This window comes from Macaca nemestrina, chromosome 8 (genome assembly GCF_043159975.1).
Source record: "Macaca nemestrina isolate mMacNem1 chromosome 8, mMacNem.hap1, whole genome shotgun sequence".
NCBI lineage: Eukaryota > Metazoa > Chordata > Mammalia > Primates > Cercopithecidae > Macaca > Macaca nemestrina.
The window spans coordinates 140,699,275-140,718,417 of NC_092132.1; the positions used below are offsets into that span (position 1 = coordinate 140,699,275).

At 35.4% G+C, this 19,143-nt stretch overlaps 1 long non-coding RNA gene across 1 annotated transcript in view; it reads right to left on the reverse strand.

The window, feature by feature from the left end:
• Positions 1-1,085: 1,085 nt before the first annotated feature.
• LOC139355701 (uncharacterized) overlaps positions 1,086-19,143 on the reverse strand; it is a 151,080-nt gene continuing 133,022 nt past the window's right edge. The window contains exons 2-3 of the long non-coding RNA XR_011606567.1: positions 7,157-7,221; positions 1,086-1,196 (exon numbers count right to left, since the gene is read on the reverse strand). This is a non-coding gene — a long non-coding RNA (uncharacterized lncRNA). The remainder of the gene's footprint in view (positions 1,197-7,156; positions 7,222-19,143) is intronic.

Genomic DNA, 19,143 nt, shown 5'->3' on the forward strand with positions numbered 1-19,143 from the left:
TCCTTATTCAAAAAACACTCAAAAATTTGCCCCCAACATCCATTTGAAGTTACTCTCAAGTCATTCCCAAAATTGTAAAGTTTCAAAATGAATGAATACTTTTCCTCCCCTGTATTATTGCCAGTGCCAATAGCATAACACTCCTTGTCCTCTTTAAACTCTCTATTCCCCTGTTACTGACACAATATTTCCTTCCAGGTCTCTGGCCACTTTTCCTCTATTTAAGGGTCTTCACCAATCATTGTAAGTTATTTGTGTGCTTTTCTTATATCCCACTCTTAACTTTCACGTATTGGTATTTCTTAGGCTTCTGTCTTTAACCCACTACTGTTTTCATTCTATAAACTTTCCCCGGGTGGTCTCATCTACTCCCATCATTTCAAGTACTCCCTCAGGGAAACTCAGCCTTTCTATGCAATAGTTTCCCCATACGCATTGCAGAAAACACTAAGATAGCTTTTTAATCTCTGGGAACCACCTGTTCACACTCCACAGGAAGTAGAAGGAAAAAGGCATCCATATAATTGCCTTTGTTAATATTTTGAAGTAATATTGCATGACCATATCTTTTTCCAAAAGACACCTGAACATGTAGTCCTTCCTGGGAAGCCACTGCTTAGCAACACTATCCAAAGGAAGGAGCAGCCACACTTATAGTGACAGCACTTTCTGCTGTAATTATACCGTCCTCATTCTAAAGCTTCTATGCCTGGGATTTGGATGCATACACATTTCTTATTCTCTGAGACAACCAGATATCTGAAATTTTACTGTAGTAAGGCTCATTCTTATTTTATAACTCAGGTTAGTCTATAAGCTCACCAAGGTGTTATAACACATATATTTAAGTAAGGATCTCTTACCATGAATTTAACCCAGATACTATATGTTTAGGAATGTTCATCATATGTTCATCATTCTTTCTTGCTATTCCTTCTTAACTTTTGTCCTTGAAAATATAAAATTCCAAAGATCTTATTTTCCCCCAACATAATCTATCTATTCTATGGAATGGCTCTAGTCCTTATTTTCAATTTACTACAAAACTCATACTTCAAGGTCATCTTAAGGAGGTTTAAACAATACCTTCTGTGACTTTTGGACTCGATGCTGAGGAGTGTGTTGGTTTGATTCTCAGGTGTCAGCCATTCTCATCGAGTTTGATCTAATGAACTTGCAAATGTTTTCCACAGAAGCTGGACAGAAAAAAAGAAATTTAGTAACATTTAGAAAGTGCTACTGCAGACTTACAAGTTCTGGTGAGATAACTATTTGAGAACTATCACATGAGTGCAGAAATTAAGCTTAATATTGAATGACAGCCGGGCGTGGTGGCTTACGCCTGTAATCCCAGCACTTTGGGAGGCTGAGGCAGGCGGATCACGATGTCAGGAGTTTGAGACCAGGCTGACCAACATGGTGAAACCCCGTCTCTACTAAAAATACAAATACTAGCCAGGCATGGTGGTGTGTGCCTGTAATTCCAGCTACTCAGGAGGCTGAGGCAGGAGAATCACTTGAACCCGGGAGGTGGAGGTTGCAGCCAGTCGAGATTGCGCCACTGCACTCCAGCCTAGGAGACAGACTGAGACTCTGTCTCAAAAAAAAAAAAAAAAAAAAAAAGTAAAAAGAAAAATTCGATTAGAAATTGCAATTCAACTGCAACTACCTTCAGAATACATAGAACCACAACATGAATAACACAGGAGATGTCCACAATGCTGGAAAACCCATCAGTGAAAGCTTTATAAAATGAAACGAGAGGACATTCATTCTAACATTTACTTGTTCTCTTAGACAAAACTACTTGTACACATAGCAATTGAAGAGTAAAAAAAAAAATAAACTTTAGTCTCCCCTTTGAGCCTTTAAGTTGGAAAATATTTGCATGGCTGACTAGGGCAAGCTCTTTCCTCCTCTCTTCATTTTCCATACACACTCCTTCAGTAAACGTGTAAATACTATAGGTTTTTCTAAACTTTTATCCTCAGATCTAACCTTTCATCAAAAATCTAGTCATGAAATAATTTCTGGAAGTTGGGAATCTCTTCTTGTGAATATATTGCCATCACAGGGGACATCTTTCAGCAACTACATGTGTTATGGTCCTCAAAATTCTACCTGTCTCACCTGCTCCTCTTCCCAAGTGGTCCTTTTTTACTTCCAGTATCTAACTTCAATCATGCAGACTATTTTGCCCCCATGACTATGACCTTGGATCACGTTTACCTTGTATAACGCAATTTTATAGGGTATCTTTTGTCAGACATTTGGGATACAGTATCACAGGAAGAACTTTCTAAGCAGAGTTAAGTTTCTCATAGGAGATGGGTACCTAAGTTTTCTGTTCTCATAAAGAATTAAAGACAAGTACACAAATTCTCATTCCCAACTCATCTCCTCACAGCACTTACTAATATACAAGCCCACCCAGTTTCATATTCTCAATTCTCTTGTTGTCTATTCCTCTGCTTTGACTGTACAAGCCCGACTTACTGAGTGTTACGACCTCTTCAGTACATATGCTGATGTCTAATCAGAGATGTAATAAGCCATTTCCTACATTCTAGACTGATTGTCCTTTGATGTGAATTGTCTTTCTCAAACACAAATACTCCACTGTCAAGATGTGCCTGGCATTGTTTATTTGGTGTATAAAATTAGCACTCAGTAGAGTGATCTTAACTAACAAGGGCACAAATTTAGTGTGAACAGTCTAATTAGATTGCAGGCCCAATGGAGGTAGAGTAGAATATGACTCATTCCTAACCTAATCTATTATGTTTAATATCAACTACACACATTTTATTATATTGTAGGTCTATTTGGGACACAGAATGTTATTAAAGCTCCAGCTTATTTCTGTACACTGCTTGTGTTCACAAATAATGATACATTTTGCATAAAATGGATTTAAGATTTCCAAATATATGGAAAAATACAGTAAATAAATATTGATGATTTGATATTTATAAAGTATTATTAAGATGTAGATTGCTGATATTACAGGGAAAAAAGTATATTTGACTCACAAAATCTTTAATACTGAATTGACTGGTGGTCATTTTAGCTTATTAAATACCAAACTGGGATAAAGTCTGAATTTTTTGTTGCCATTAAACCAACCATTATTTTTCACCAAATTCATGAACAACATATTTAATCTCTTTGAGTTTGTATCACTAGTATTTCAGTGTGCACCATTTCTCTTTTACCCAGTTACTGCTATTTTTAATATTTGACAATCCTCTTTGAATTCCTTATATAAAACTATAAGGAGGAAAAAGAATTATACTATTTATACTCAGCATTCAGTTATTCATTGTGTGCAGTTTGAGTAAAATAATATTAGTTTATTTTTAAAAAGGAAAATGAATAGGAAAATAATAATAATGCAGCTCTGGAAAGTCTGACTCCAGTCAAGTTTGCTTCAAGAATTGTGGAAAACAAGTAACACATTCACGATAACACTGTTTACTTTAAAAACATCTCTAAGGAAACACCTGTGCAACAACCTTAAATAATGTGTTTTTTAAAGTATCAGAAGGAGTGAGAGACTAGACTTATAGTTTTCTTTTCAGTTTTCTCCAAAGTGTTGAAGGACACAAGTATTCCCAGAAGAGCATGCACTCAAGTGTGTGTGTTTGTACTTGTTTGTGTTCTCTGACATGAAAATGGTAAGGAAGCAGTGTACTACCATACAGAATGAGTCTCCCTCTCCCTTTCCTAGACTTGCTGAACCATATTAGCTTCTGTATTAGTCAGGGTTCTCTAGATAGAACCAGTATCTGGAGTACTCTGATGGGAGGAATGAATGGATGGATAGATAGCCAGACAGTAATCCGGATGATGGATGGATGGATGAATTGATGGATGGACGGACGGACGGTCGGACGGATGGATGGATGGATGGATGGATGGGTGGGTGGATGGATAGATAAAGAGGTGATTTATTAGAGGAATTAGCTTACATGATAATGGAGGCTGAGAAGCCCCACAACAGGCTGTCTGGAAGCTGGAGTCTCTAGGAAACCAATAGTGTGGCTTAATCCAAGTCCAAAAGACTGGAACTTATGCTTACAGAGGCTTGTCATATTCTATGCACCATTCTCAGCATCTTATGTGTACTCTCATGTATAATTAAAAAGACAGCTATTTTAAGCATAAAGCAAAGAAAAATAAGTTTCTCCAAGATGTTTGTGAGCAGAATGTCGCTGTAAAGGTGATTCTTTGCCTCTCAGAGAGGTGAAGACTCTAGTTAGAATTGATCTGTGTCAGCCAGGTATGGTGGCTCATGCCTGTAATCCCAACACTTTGGGAGTCCTAGGCAGGTGAATAACCTGAGGTCAGGAGTTCAAGATCAGCCTGACCCATATAGTGAAACCCTGTCTCTACTAAAAATGCAAAAATTAGCCAGGAAAGGTGGTGGGTGCTGGTATTCCCAGCTACTCAGGAGGCTGAGAAAAGAGAATTGCTTGAACATGAGAGGTGGAAGTTGCAGTGAGCCAAGATTGTGCCACTACACTTCAACCTGGGCAACAGAGCAAGAGCAAGAGCAAGACTCCATCTAAAAATAAAAATAAAAATAAAAAAGAATTGATCCGTGTCTATTACTCTCTCAGCTCTATTTTCTACGTTCAGAATCAGAAAACCCAGTGATGTAACCCTTCAATCTGACACTGAAGGCCAAAGAACCTGGGGCATTGAGAGGGGCTGCTGATATTAGTCCTGAAGTCCAAAGACCAGAACACTTGGAGTTCCGGATACAAGGGCAGGAAAAGAACGGTGTCTCAGTTGCAAGGGAGACAGAGAGGAAAAAAGACAAATAGAGATTCTTTTTGTTCTATCTGGACTCCATCCACATTGAGGGCAGATCCTTTCCACTCAGTCCAACTTACATGCCAATCTCCTTTAAAGACACCCTCACAGACACACCCAGAAGTATTGCTTTACTAGCTATCTAAGTCTCCAGGTATTCCTTAATTTGATCAAATCGACACCTAAAATTAGCCATCACACATGCCGTACTTTTAGCATTACTGTGCTTTATAGAAGATTACATTTCTAGAAGGCTTGTCATATGCCATACACTGTTCTAAGCATCTTACATGTATTCTAATGTGTAATTAAGAAGACAACTCTATTAAGTATAAAGCAAAGAAAAAAATAGTTTGTGAGCAGAGTGTTGCTGTGAAGGTGATTCTCTGCCACTCAGAGAGGCAAAGGCTCTGATCAGAATTGATCTATGTCTGTCACTCTCTAGTGACTATATTTTTTTATTTGTCAAGACTGCCCTCTGCATCTCTTCTTAGATCCTATCTGCCAATATATTTCTCCTCTGTTTTCATCTTGTCTTATACATTACATACAACTTTTCTCAGCTTTCACAGAAAGCTTGCCATATGATAAGCAAGACAAACAGAAAATAAGTAATAAAAGGGGAGGTGGTTATGTCCCTTGGTCAGCCAGAGCTCCTGTCCTTATGAATGGTATCTGGCCAACCACATTGAACCTTTTATCACATTCCAGGCTTCTGCACATCTTTACAGCATTAATTCCTGCTGATCAGGAAGTAGAAATAACTGAAGCTTTTTCCTGGCTCAGAGTTAATTTGAAGACCCACTGCTCCAGGAGAGATTCCATTTAGCACAAATTTCACTTTATTCTATGTGCCTAAGTTATCATCACTCAGATCATAAATTTGTAGTTTTTTCTAGAATAAAAAAATAGGTATATATTACAAGCCATCTATTTTCACATAACATTAATCAAGCATCACCATCAGGAGTAAATAAAATACACTAGGCACAAACTGCAAATCTAGCAGTCCAATCACTGCTAGATGTGGGTTTTTTATTAAACATGCCAACTACTCCCTTGTATGCTATATTTTGTTATGCTCATTCTACATGAACAGGATGTCCTCAAAGAGCATTCTTCGGGGAGATAAGATGTATGAAATCATGCAAGAGACTGGGTGTGGTGGCTCACGCCTGTAATCCTAGCACTTTAGGAAGCCAAGGGGGTTGGATCAGCATAGGTCAGGAGTTTGAGACCAGCCTGGCCAACATGGTGAAACCCCATCTCTACTAAAAATAAAAAAATAAAAAAAAATTAGCCAGGCATGGTAGCAGGTGCCTATAATCCCAGCTACTCAGGAGGCTGAGGCAGGAGAATTGCTTGAACCAAGGGAGCGGAGGTTGTAGTGAGCCAAGATTGCACCACTGCAGTCCAGCTTGGGCGACAGAGCGAGGCTCTATCTTAAAAAAAAATCATGCAAGAAATAATTCTCATTTTGGTTCAGTTTTAACATACATAAAACAGTTGTGGTATAACAGGCATGCATTGAAGTATAGCAGGGTGATTATAGCATGTTCTAAAAAGGTATAGATTTATGGAATAATTAATGAAGGACCCCTTCATAAGTTGAATCTTCTACTACAGATAAAAGTGTGAATACACTTGAAATTTCTACAAAGGGCATATATTGCCTATCTAAATAACTAACTGAGTTTACATGTGTAATAAACTAGCTGTATATATTTAGTAATTAAATAATGAACAAACGTAGATGAGTACATAAGGTATACAATGGAATATAATGAAAACAAAAGGAAGAATGCAGCAAAAATCAGGATAAAAGTCATTTTATATTTTTGTCAAAACATAGCAAAAATTTAGAAATAAAACATTGGATGAGTATGTATAGGTTCAGAATAAAGTGATTTTGTGTGGATGAAAACAGTGAGAGCAGTGTAGCTTTTTACATGAGTATGTAGTTTTAGGTGAAAAATTTGCAGCAGCAACTTTTATAAGATCTCTTGCTAAGTGAGACTCTGCTATAAGGAGTATATCTTGCCAACGGGCTCCAGAGCCTTGGGGGTCTGCCACAGTGTTCAAGTCAAATGCACCTTCTTCCTTAGCCACTTCCAGGCAATGAATGAACACAGCAAGGGTGCTGATACCTGGCCATTTCTGCCCAACATGGGGCATCTCTAAAGGCAATCTTTGGCATTCCTTTTCTGGCATGGCCATACAGTCTCAGAGCTGTACCTCAGTCCCCGGTTCTTTCTGAAACTCAAATTTTATATCTTTCCTCATATTCTTACACATATGTCAGACCTGCATCAAAGTCTTAAGTTTCTCCTTGACTCACCGTGCTTCTTTTCCCCTTCATCTTTCATAGGCATTCTTCCCTCCAATGCCCTTGGCATCTGCTTCCTAGAAGACACAAACAGACACAGAATTCAAAAAGTCTTTTTCCTCTCTTCAAAACGTTTTCTCCAACAAGTCAAAATATTCTTCCAGGTATTAAAAATATCTCTAATAATACACAGGTAGGTTTTGAGAGGAATTAGTAGCCATTTCCCTCTCAAGAAGAACTAATTCAATAATTATGGTTGTTTACTTAACATAGATTAGTGGAGTCAAACTTAGGAAAGTTTAATGTGGTTGATGGCCAGGGAGGATCAGTGTGGATAAGGTAAGACAGTATATATGAGTCACAATCATAGAATGAACTAGGTCCTCTTCTGCCATGTAAGGATACAGACAGAAGATGCCACCTATGAACCAGAAAGTGGGTTCTTGCCAGACACCAAATCTGCCTGCTGCTTGATCTTGGACTTCCCAGCCTCTAGACCTGTGATAAATACATTTCTGCTTTTTATAAACACCCAGTTTATGGCATTTTGTTATAGCAGCCCAAACAGACTAAGATAGTAGCATCTTGTTGAAATATCTTGAAAGCCATAGTAAAAATGCTGGGTACTGATCTCAACTATAATAAACAGCAATTGAAATTCTCAGAATATTTTAGTAATATATGAATAATTTCAACTGTAGTGAACAAAAAGGTTTATAGATAATTTTCAGATTGGAACACTGGCATGAAAATCGGTGACTAATTATTTTCTTGAAATATTTCATATTCTGTTTTTATTAAAATTAATCTCTCCTCTCTAAATTAGTCTGCCTAAAGAAAATCCATCATTTGCCTACCAATACCTATAAGATAGATATATAGAGACAATCATCAGACACATTTTCAATATTTAATAATTCATATCAATTGGTAATTTTAAAGGGCTCTTTAAAGATACATGGCATCCTATGCTTTAATAAATTGTAACTCCAAGAAAAAAATATGTAAGTTAAAATAATTTTATTGAAAAATACATTGCTGCTCAGTACTAATTCAACCACTCTTAAGTCCTTATAAAAAAAATTGTTTATTTCTCAAGATAAAAAATTTTACAAAAATCTCAAATAACTATGACAAAAACATGACAGGAGCACCATTTGTAGGTTACATAATAAAAAAAAGAAAATAGAAAATTATTGACTACATTTATAGAAAGTAATCATCTTAATCATTTTTTCTTTTCTTTCTTTTTTTTTTTTTTTTTGATAGTCACAAGTAGAATTACACCGACAACCTTTAAAGCAACAAGTTAAAGACTGTCTGCTTTCTGATGTTACCTGAGACATTGAAGATGACTTTTTCATGTGACTAAAGGATGATGGACACTGAACGATTGTAAATGTAGAGATAGTGAAGATAGTGTTTGAAGCAAGAATTATTGTATCTTTTCTATGATAAGCATGAATATTTGCTGGTACTCATATCAATAATAAACCGTGAGTATCTTCTGGTACAGAGGACATTGAGCATTTTTTCAGCTCTTAGGCAATTCTCAGTAGCTTGACTCTTTGGCTATCTAGATTAGAAACTTATAAAAGGGCAGTAAAATACAAAACCAGAAAGCAGAGGAGAAGAGAATACAGGGAAATAATGAAAATAACACCAACTCAAATACTAAGGGAAAATATATGTAAATGTATCAAAGGATACCAAGAAAATTTAGTTCTTGTAATAAATATGCATGTCAATATTAATATATATTTCAGAGTGTTCATAAATGTCTATGGGGCATTTTTTATAGCTTATGGATTATAATTTTATGTATACCTTATAGCAATAGCTATTGTTTAACATAAATAAGCATAATTACAGCATCAGAAAGCATTTATAATGAGATTAGATCTGTTGTGAAACATAAAATATAACAATAAAACCTAAGAATGAAAATTGATTTAACAAATATTAATCAAAAAAATTACAATCTTAGATAAAGGAGCATTTTAATAAACGTCCCTCCTTTGCCATTGGTGAAACCTTGTACTGCATACCTAAGCAAAATGAGCCTATATTATGCAAGAATAACACAGAAAAAGAGATTAAAAAGTAAAAATGCATATACAGAAAAAATAGCATGAAAAATTCAAAATTAATCAGAATAGACATGTAATATTTTATTAAATATTAGCTCAAATTGCATTGGCTTGATAGAATTAGAGCAATATACAATCAAAAAGCTAATTCGTGCATCTGACAAGAAGAATGTAAAGAATGCACCTTTCACATTAAATTTGTTTTCTACAGCAATTTCCTAGAAATCTGAGCATGAGCAAAAGAAAGCAAAATTATGTGTTTCCTTACTCACATATGGCTTCTACCATTGTTCTACTTTAAATACTAATTTTACCTAATTAGTCCTTGCCTCAAGAACGTACAATAAAAATAAACCATCTTAGTGACAAATCCAAGTTATGTTTTGTGTTTTTTTTGTAATTATTAAGTTAAATATTGTATTGACATATTTTGAAACAACTACTTAGGCAGCTGCTACTTTTATTTTCTTATTACTTCTCATTTTTTCAGTTTTAAGTAGAAGCTGTAACAAATTATGCCCAAACTTTTATATGCAATTTTTTTAATAGACTATATTATAGAGCAGTTTTAAGTTCACAGCAAAATTGAGCAGAAGGTACAGAGATGTTCCATATACCCCCTACATCCACACATTATAGCCATCATCCCCCATCAGAGTGGTACACTTCTTACAATTGAACCTATATTGACACAGCATTATCACTCAAAATTCATAGTTCACATTTGGGTTCACTTTCACTGTTGTATATTCTATGGGTTTGGACAAATTATATCATGATGACATGTGTCCACTATCATAATAACATACACAGTAGTTTCACAGCCCCCCAAATCTGAGTTCTGCTTGTTCGTTCCTCCCACCCCTCTAACATCCAATAACCACTGATCTTTTACTGTCTTCATAGTTTTGCCTTTTCTATAACGTCATATATTTGAAATTGTATAGTATGTAGCCTTTTATATTGGCTTCTGTTACTTAGCAATATGAACTTTGGGTTTCTCTGTCTTTTTCATGGTTTTGTAGTGCATTTCTTTTTAGGACTCAATCACATTCCCTTGTCTGGATGAACAACAGTTTATCCATTTGCTTACAGAAAGGCATCTTGATTGCCTCCATGTTTTGGCATTTATGAATAAAGCTATAAACATCCATGTGCAGATTTTTGTGTGGATGTAAGTTTCCAACTCCTCTGAGTAAATACCAAGGAGTGTGATTACTGAACTGTATGGTAAGAATATATAATTTTGTAAGAAATTACTAAATTATCTTCCAAAATGTCTGCAGTAAGACTTGATGTTGGACAGTATCAGTTCTCCAACTTTGTTCTATTGCATCAATACTGTGTTAGCTATTCTAGGTATTTTGCTTTTCTACATAAACTTTAGGATCAGTTTTTTGATACCTACAAAATAACTTGCTGGGATTTTGATTGGAATTGCGTTGTCAAAATCCAGGTTCTTAAGAGACTCTAAAATTTGTTCTCACATTTTCTTCCTAATTCGTGTCTCCTACTACTCATCCATGTTGCCATTATGTCCTTTCAACAACTGTATTCATTCTATGCTAGTTTAAGAACAGTTTCTAATCAGCACATCAGCATGTACTCAAATCCTATTGAATATCCTAACTCCATCTCAGACAATTAGTTCAGCACCGGTTCACAGCACTGATTCTCCACGATAAACATTTTCATTTTGTTTATGGTATTTACTTATTATGGTTTAAATTCATGCATGCTTATACTAGAAATCTTTGAATATTCAGTATACGTAAAAAATGTGGATAAGCAAAAAGAAGTCCATTAAGTTATTTATAATCCCAATGCCCAGAAATATTTATAATTACTCTTTTAGAGTATATCCAATATTTTTTATATTACGTTTAGCTGAACGTTTTCTCATTTAAAAGGAGTTTCTGTGGCAAATTAATTGAAAGCCACTGGGCCAACCACAGTGACTGTTGTTTATTAAAAAACACCTCAATGGAGCTCCGACAACATGATGAAAGCTGTTTTCATTCTTGTGTCAAAACTCCCCTCCCCACTTTCTTTGTTTGATTTGGTTTCTTTAGCAACTTACAGAAACACATAATAATTTTAGAACGAATACTTTAACACATCATGAAAGTTTTTACTAACGTAACCTACTGAAGTACCAGTTGAAAAAAACAGATATTCAAGACACAGCAGGTAGTTCTGGGACTTAAAGAAATAGGTAGAACTTGAATTCAAAGAGGAAAGCAATCTACTTTTATGTAATGCTATTTATATTGCCAAAGAAAAGTAAATTATAAAGAAAATGTTTAATGGCATGATTTCAGAAGTTGATAAAAGATGGCATAACCTCTCTGCAATATTTTATCACAGAAGTTAAGGTAGACTCAGAGAAGATGTGATCGTGGTTCCACTTGAAGTGAGGAGGATGAATTTATATGGTATCTTTCTGATATGTAATTGTTAAGTTCTTAGGAAGAAAACAATGTTACTTAACTTCTTTGTGTTTTATATAATTTCATTTGAATAATAATAAAGCTTAGTCCTCCAGTACATAATTTCAAATATGAGCTGTTAACTTATAACAATGACCTGCTTTTTCATTGCTCAAAATAACCAAGTAAATGACTAGTAATTTTAGTATTCAGTTAAAAAGTTTGCCTCAAACTGAGTATACACTGCAAAATTATATAAATTTTCTTTAACTACATTTAATATTTAGAACCTAAAACTTTCCTATTATTTGCACATTTACATGCTTTGTGATACACAAACAATAAAACCTGTCACAGTATTATAAAATATCTACTTTATTGAATACTGTATACTTTTTCAAAAGCAGAAACTGATATTCTTATTTAAATTTCAATAGTAATTAATATGTATTGAAGTCAATTAGGACACTAAAAGAACAATGAAAAAAATAAGGCTAACTTAAACAGTCAGTCTCCTGTACAGTAGATGTGTATGTATTTGCACATATAGATACATGTATATATCTTTGTTACTATAAGCTGGAAATTTTAAACCCAGATTTAAATTGTTTAGGAATTTAAATTGCTAAATATAGCATCATATATCTTCTCTCTCTAGAATAAGTTTATCCTCTTTTATATTCACATTGAGGTTTCTTTAAGGTTTTCATATTTTTTATTTTTATACCATGTCAGAAAATTCAGTTGAGATGCTAAGTTTTTAACAGTTACAATGAAATGTAGTCCTACCAAAACAATGAAGTTGTGCTTAATGAAAAAATATGCCATAGTACTTAAGGTTTTGGCTTTGTTTTTCTTTTTGCATAATGTGTGCATATATAGCTGTTTTGTCACATGAAAGCATTCCCATATCCACCTACTGTAATTAAGATACACATAATTATATCATCACAAAGATGTTCCTTGAGCATTGCTTTATACTCACTCTCACTCCTCTCCCAATTATCCTTAACTGCTGCCAACCACTAATTTGTTCTCCGTTTCTATTACCTTGTCATTTCATGAATGTTACAATTATTATCATAAAGTAGGAGACTGAAATTTTCTTTAACTCATTCTAATGCCCTTGAGTCTCATCCAAGTTGTTGCATGTATTAATAATCTATTCCTTTTCATTGCTGGATAATATTCTATGCTACAAATATAACACAGTTTATTTAACCATTCACATATTGAAGGACATTTTGGTTGTTTTCAGTTTTTGCCTATTACAAATGAAGATGCTGTGAGCAATCATGTACAGGTTTTCGGGTGGTCATAGGTTTTCTTTCTTTTGGATAAATATCCAAGAGTTCAACTGATGTGTTACATGGTAAGTATATAATTTAGTTTTTAAAGAAATGGCTATACTATTATGCAGAATAGTTATACAATTTTATATCCCTCCTGCAATAAATAAAAGATTCAGTTTCTCTACACTTTGCCAATGACTGATATCGTCACTTTTGTTAGCTGTTTTGATGTGTGTTTGTTTGTTTGCTTTTAAACTGTCAACCTACAAGTGTTGATGTGGTTTGGCTGTGTCCCCCCCCAAATCTCATCTTGAATTCCCACATGTTGTGGGGTGGGGAGGGGACCCAGTGGGAGGTGGTTGAATCATGGGAGCAGGTCTTGCCTGTGCTGTTCTCATGGTAGCAGATGGAGCTCATGAGATCTGATGGTTTAAAAAAGGGGAGTTTCCCTGCACAACTCTCTTTGCCTGCTGCCATCCATTAAGATGTGACTTGCTCCTCCTTGCTTTCTGCTACAATTGTAAGGCCTCCCCAGCCATGTGGAACTGTAAGCCCATTAAACCTCTTTTTCCTTCCAGTTTTGGGTATCTTTATCAGCAACATGAAAATGAACAAATACAAGTGTCATTATATATGAAGTGAGTTTCTTATATACTATATGTTTGGGTCATTTTTTAGATCCACTTGTAAAGTTCTGTCTTTTACTATGCATACTTAGATCAATTGCATTCAATATCACTATCGATATGCTTTGGTTTAAGTGTATTTTATTTTCTGTCTGTTTTAATTTCTTAATTGCTCTGTTTTCATTTCCCTGTTTCCTATAGGTTATGTAAATATATTTTAAATTTCTATTCTGAGTAACTGCAGTATTTTTCAGCCTATCTTTTTGCTTAGATTTTATTGGTTGCTCTACCCATTCGGTTATAAAAACATAACTTTTCAAGTCTACATGTGCTGACATTTTACCAGTTCAAGATGGGTATAGAACCTTCCCTCTCTTTTTTAACCTCTCTCATTTATAATTGTCTTAAGTATTTTCTCTATGTGAATTGAAAACAACATTATACAGTGCTTCAATTTTTGCTTCAACTGTCAAACATAATTTAGAAAACATTACAAGGAAAGTATACTGTATTTACCTCAATTGTAGTTTTTATTGTATTTTGTTTCCTTAATTTTTATTGTTTTCTGATGTTCCAGGATTCCATAATTTATCATTTCATTTCTGTTTAAGGAACTTCCTTTAGCTGTTCATGTATAATATCCCTCATCGTAACAAATTCTCTTAGTTTTTCTTTATCAGAATATGTCATCACTTTCCCTTATTCTTGAAGAATATTTTCTAAATATAGAATTCTATATTCAGAAAATGGGTTGAGAGTTCTTTGCTTTCAGCCACTTTCTTCCAACCTTTCTTCTTTTTCTTTCAGCCACTTTCTTCTAACCTCTTTCTCATTTTTTCTTTCCCTTTTTCTTGTTTTGTTTGTTTGTTTGTTTGTTTTTTCCTGAAATGGGGCTCTAGCCAGAACTGGCCTTCACCTCCTGGTCTCAAGCTATCCTCCTGCCTCAGTCTCTGGGGTAGCTGGGACTATAGGCACACACCACTATGCTCAGTCCAGCTTCTTCTGATCCATTTCTAATGAGAAAATGTCACGAAGTAGTGCTGCTGCAAGGCAAGGAACATGAAGTATTAACATCCAAATACATCAAGTATTAACCCAGCAAAGAATAGGCAAGGAAAGATTCTACCCAGAGTATCAGTGGAAGCAAGTGCCAAGCAACACCTTAATGCATCATTAGACATTACTGCTAAGTGATAGTGGATACGATTGGTCTCTATCAACACCTCGGGGATAGGGGTGAGGGGTGGTTACAGTTAAGTGGCTGTAAATTCCTGGCAGACACCACCTTGCTGTGAGAAGGGATGACTCATTGCTGTCTCCGCCTGGCCTCCACCAACTTGGTGGGAGGACATGGCTTTGTTACAGTTGAGCTGTGGTAAGAGGCCTAACTTTTCACTAAGTTTCCTCTGACACTACCCCAGCTCGAGGTGAAGATATTCCTCATTATCACTAGCCGGATGTACCAGCTCAGCCTTCCCAGACGGTCTCCACTAACACTATAGAGTGGGGGCGAAGGCTCTGTACTATCTGGCAGGGATGAAAATCTGGATCCCAACTTTACTTTCTCTGACACCTCTTTGATGGAGGAGTTGGGGCACCTCATTACAGCTGGCAAGAGTAGAAGTCTAACCTCCTCATTCAATCTTTTCTGGTAGAGATGAGAATAGGGCCACCATTTTTTCTGCATGGCTAGAGTTCTTATTGCCTAAAAGTTTTTCATTCTCCTAGATTTTATCTTTTCTGGTGTTTTGGATACAGAGAAGAGAGACTGTTCTTGGAGTTGTTTGCTTTTGTGTTTGTTTCTGTCTTTGTCTGAACCTGTTATTGTTTTGAGTTGTTGTTTCCTCCAAGATATGAGGCAAAAGAAAAGCCAAGATGTCTCGTCAGTCTGCCTTCTTTTCTCTATGTCTCACAGGTTTCTTATGCTTCTTTTATGCGTAAGGTCCATGGTTTTTAATTGTTTTTAGCAGGAATAATTTTAAAATACATTTAGTCTATGTTCTCAGAAATAGAAGTCTTTGAGTTCTATAATTGGAATTATAGCAATAATCTTTATATTTATTGTCACTGAATTTATCTGGTTCATATTACAGTAAAGACAAAATGGCTTTTAGCCCTTCTGTTAGTTTCCCATCATTTATAACTTTTTTTTTTTTGAGACACCATCTTGTTTAAGGCTGGAGTGAAGTGGTGTGATCTTGACTCACTGCAACCTCTGCCTCCAGGCTTAAGTGATCCTCCCACCTCAAACTCCCAAGTAGCTAGAACTACAGGTGCATGCCACCATGCCGGCTAATTTTTGTAATTTTTTTGTTTTTGTTTTTGGTAGAGATGGGTTTTCACCATGTTGCCCAGGCTGGTCTACAACATATTCTTAAGTAAGTTAAAAAATAATTATTTCATTTATGTATACCCTATCTTTTTCTGTACTATTTACTCTCTCCAATGACCTTGATCCTTTGTCTTTCATAGTTATTATTTTCACTTTCATTCTATTTATGTATTTTTCTCTTATCTCTACCCTCTGGAATAACTTCTTGAACTCGTTTTGTGTAACACTGGTTCAGTTTTATAGAATATCAAGTACATCAATTGTTGACTTTATTTCTGGCCTCACATGTTAAATGTATCTAAATTTCTTTCTCATTTTATCTGATTAATTTTATGTATATCTTCATTGTTCCTCTCTGTTTTCCCAGAGGCACTGTATTTTTCAACACTCTATTAAGAATTCCATAGGTATTTCTAACATTTTTTCCTGAATGCTGCAGTACTTATTTGAAGAGGTACATTTTGTGAAGTTCAGGTAATATTAAAATATTTCTATAAATTGCTTTTTTATAAATCTTGTTTTCTTCCCTCTTAAATGACGTAAGATGAGCCAAATTCTGTGCTTGGCAATGCACACTTTGGTGGGCTTCCCTTTCCCTATTTTCCATCGTATATTGAAATCTTTAATTAAGTGTCATTGATCTACACATGGGATTCAGTGCATAGCTAATTCTCAGTAGGTGGCAAGTTCTCAAATCATGTTGTTCTTCTTTAAAAAGGAAATATATTTCCTTATCCTCTCTGTTTGTTCTATCTACCATAATAAGATGCCACAGACTGGGTGGCTTAAGGATTTTCTCACAGTTCTGGAGCCTAGACATCCAACAAGGGGCCACTGAAGTTGGTTTCTGGTTAAGCTTTCCTCCTGACTTGTAGATGCCTGCTTTCTCATCGTGTCCTCCCATGGCCTCATCTTTGTGCATGCACATTCACAGAGATCTCTAGTGTCTCTTCCTCTTCTTATAAAGTCACCAGTCCACTCTTACAACTGGATTTGAGCTTAATTACTTCCCTGAAGTCCAATCTCTAAATACAGTCACATTGGGGATTAGGGCTTCAGCATAAGAATTATGTAGGAGAAAAAAGTTCTGTCTATAACATGCTCCTAGTTTGTTGATACTCTTAATTTTTGAAATCACATAAAAAGCAATGATTCCTGGTATACGCTGTCACCAGGGTTCTTCTCTTCACCCTAACAATGGACACTTTTTTGTTGGGATTATTTCTCCCATAAAGGAAACAAAGTGCCACGTATATCCACCCTAGTCATCAGATGGCACGTAAGCATACACAACTTTCTTGTTCATTATTTTCTAGTAGTTCTGCAAAGACAGTGTTTGGGCAACAAAAATATCACTACTTTGGACACCCCAAAAAATAAGTTACATGAGACACAGCATTCCAACTTTATGTCAAGCGCTGGTTTCCGAGGCGTGAGATAGCCTTTTCATCTTTCATGCCACTTTAATTTCTTTTTTAGTGCATTATCTTTCATGAGGAAACTGTTGGTGAACAGAATGGGAAAATATGCTGGTTTCCTTAAACTGAACATTGTTTTTTTAAGTAATTATTCAAGCTTTCTTTCCTAATTCCTCCTCAAATTTCTCTTAGTTTTGTATTACAGTCTGTTGGTTTTCATCTTGGGAAGTTAGGCAAGATTATGTTGAGTATTCTTACACATATGCCATTGAAAAGAAAATACTAGGGAAATAAAAGAACTTTAACTGCAGAACATTTAAGCCACACAACTTTAAAATTTCAATTGACCAACAGCACAATCACTCTCCACATCATAAATCTGTATCATGCAGAGATTTCAATCTACAATTACAGCAGAGAGAAAATAAGACTTTGTGATCTTCCTTGAGTTTGAAAATCTTATTTTAGGAACAAGACATAAATGGACAAGACTTAGCAACTAAAAAGTAGCAAATACTCAGGGAATAGCTGTATGTTGCTACATGAAAGCTGAGGAAACACATCCGAGTGTATTCAAGCTTCCTCTACAGAATCCTTTGGCAGAAGATATGCCTTAAAACTATTGGATTTTTCACTGCAAAATGTTTTTCCTGCCAGGAAGTAGCAATTTAATTGGACTGGTTAAAAAAAAAAAAAAAAAAAAGCTGTCCTTCTACAGAGTTTTGCAGCTATTCTCTTTGTCTTCCAGAGATCAAACGAAATACTGCACCATGGGGAAGAGGCCTATATTGTACAATGACAGAAAACAACTGGGCATTTACCTTCAGTTCCATTTATTACAATACACTTTGGAATGCCTCAGCCAGGCAGAGGGGAAAATAGTCTGGCTGGGCAACCTCAAGTAATTATCTGGTAACAAATCAGCCCATCCTCACTATGACCTTAAAAAGAATTATTCCTCTTGAATAATTCTTTACAATTTGAAATTTATTTTCAAAATTCTTCAAAAAAGTCGAATTTGAATGTTCTCACTGTAGAAAAAATGACAAGTATGTAAGGTGATGGATAAGTGAATTAGGTTGATATGAGAATTCCACAATGTTTATATATATATAACAAAACATCACATTGTACCCCATATAGCCCGTTATTATTTGGCAATTAATTTTGTTTTAAAAAATGATTTCTTTTATTAAAGGCCCACAAATTATTTCAAGTGTCTTTGAATAAACAAAAGGAGGAATAAAAACAAAATCTGGTGTTTTCATAGGTTTCTTCACACAAACCATTTGAATTCAAATCCATTGAGTCAACAAATAACAGTTATGAATGTTAAATATGAGTGTATATGTATAACATAATCAGGGTGTGAGTTATGAGAATATGCAATTTGACAATCTTGTTAAATGTTAGCATTGAAAGGTGTAGGCTTGGCCGGGCGCGGTGGCTCAAGCCTGTAATCCCAGCACTTTGGGAGGCCGAGGCGGGCGGATCACAAGGTCAGGAGATCGAGACCACAGTGAAACCCCGTCTCTACTAAAAATACAAAAAATTAGCCGGGCGCGGTGGCGGGCGCCTGTAGTCCCAGCTACTCAGGAGGCTGAGGCAGGAGAATGGCGGGAACCCGGGAGGCGGAGCAGGCTATTTTTGTATTCTTCAAGTATGGACCTTATGTGCAATTTAACAGAATGAAAATGTTCACAGATATTTATCTGCTTGCTATATTTAATTTTTAATGTTTCAATATTTTAAAAATTAATGTAATATGACATATTATCCTTAAATCAATTATCCAAATAAGGTATTATAAAC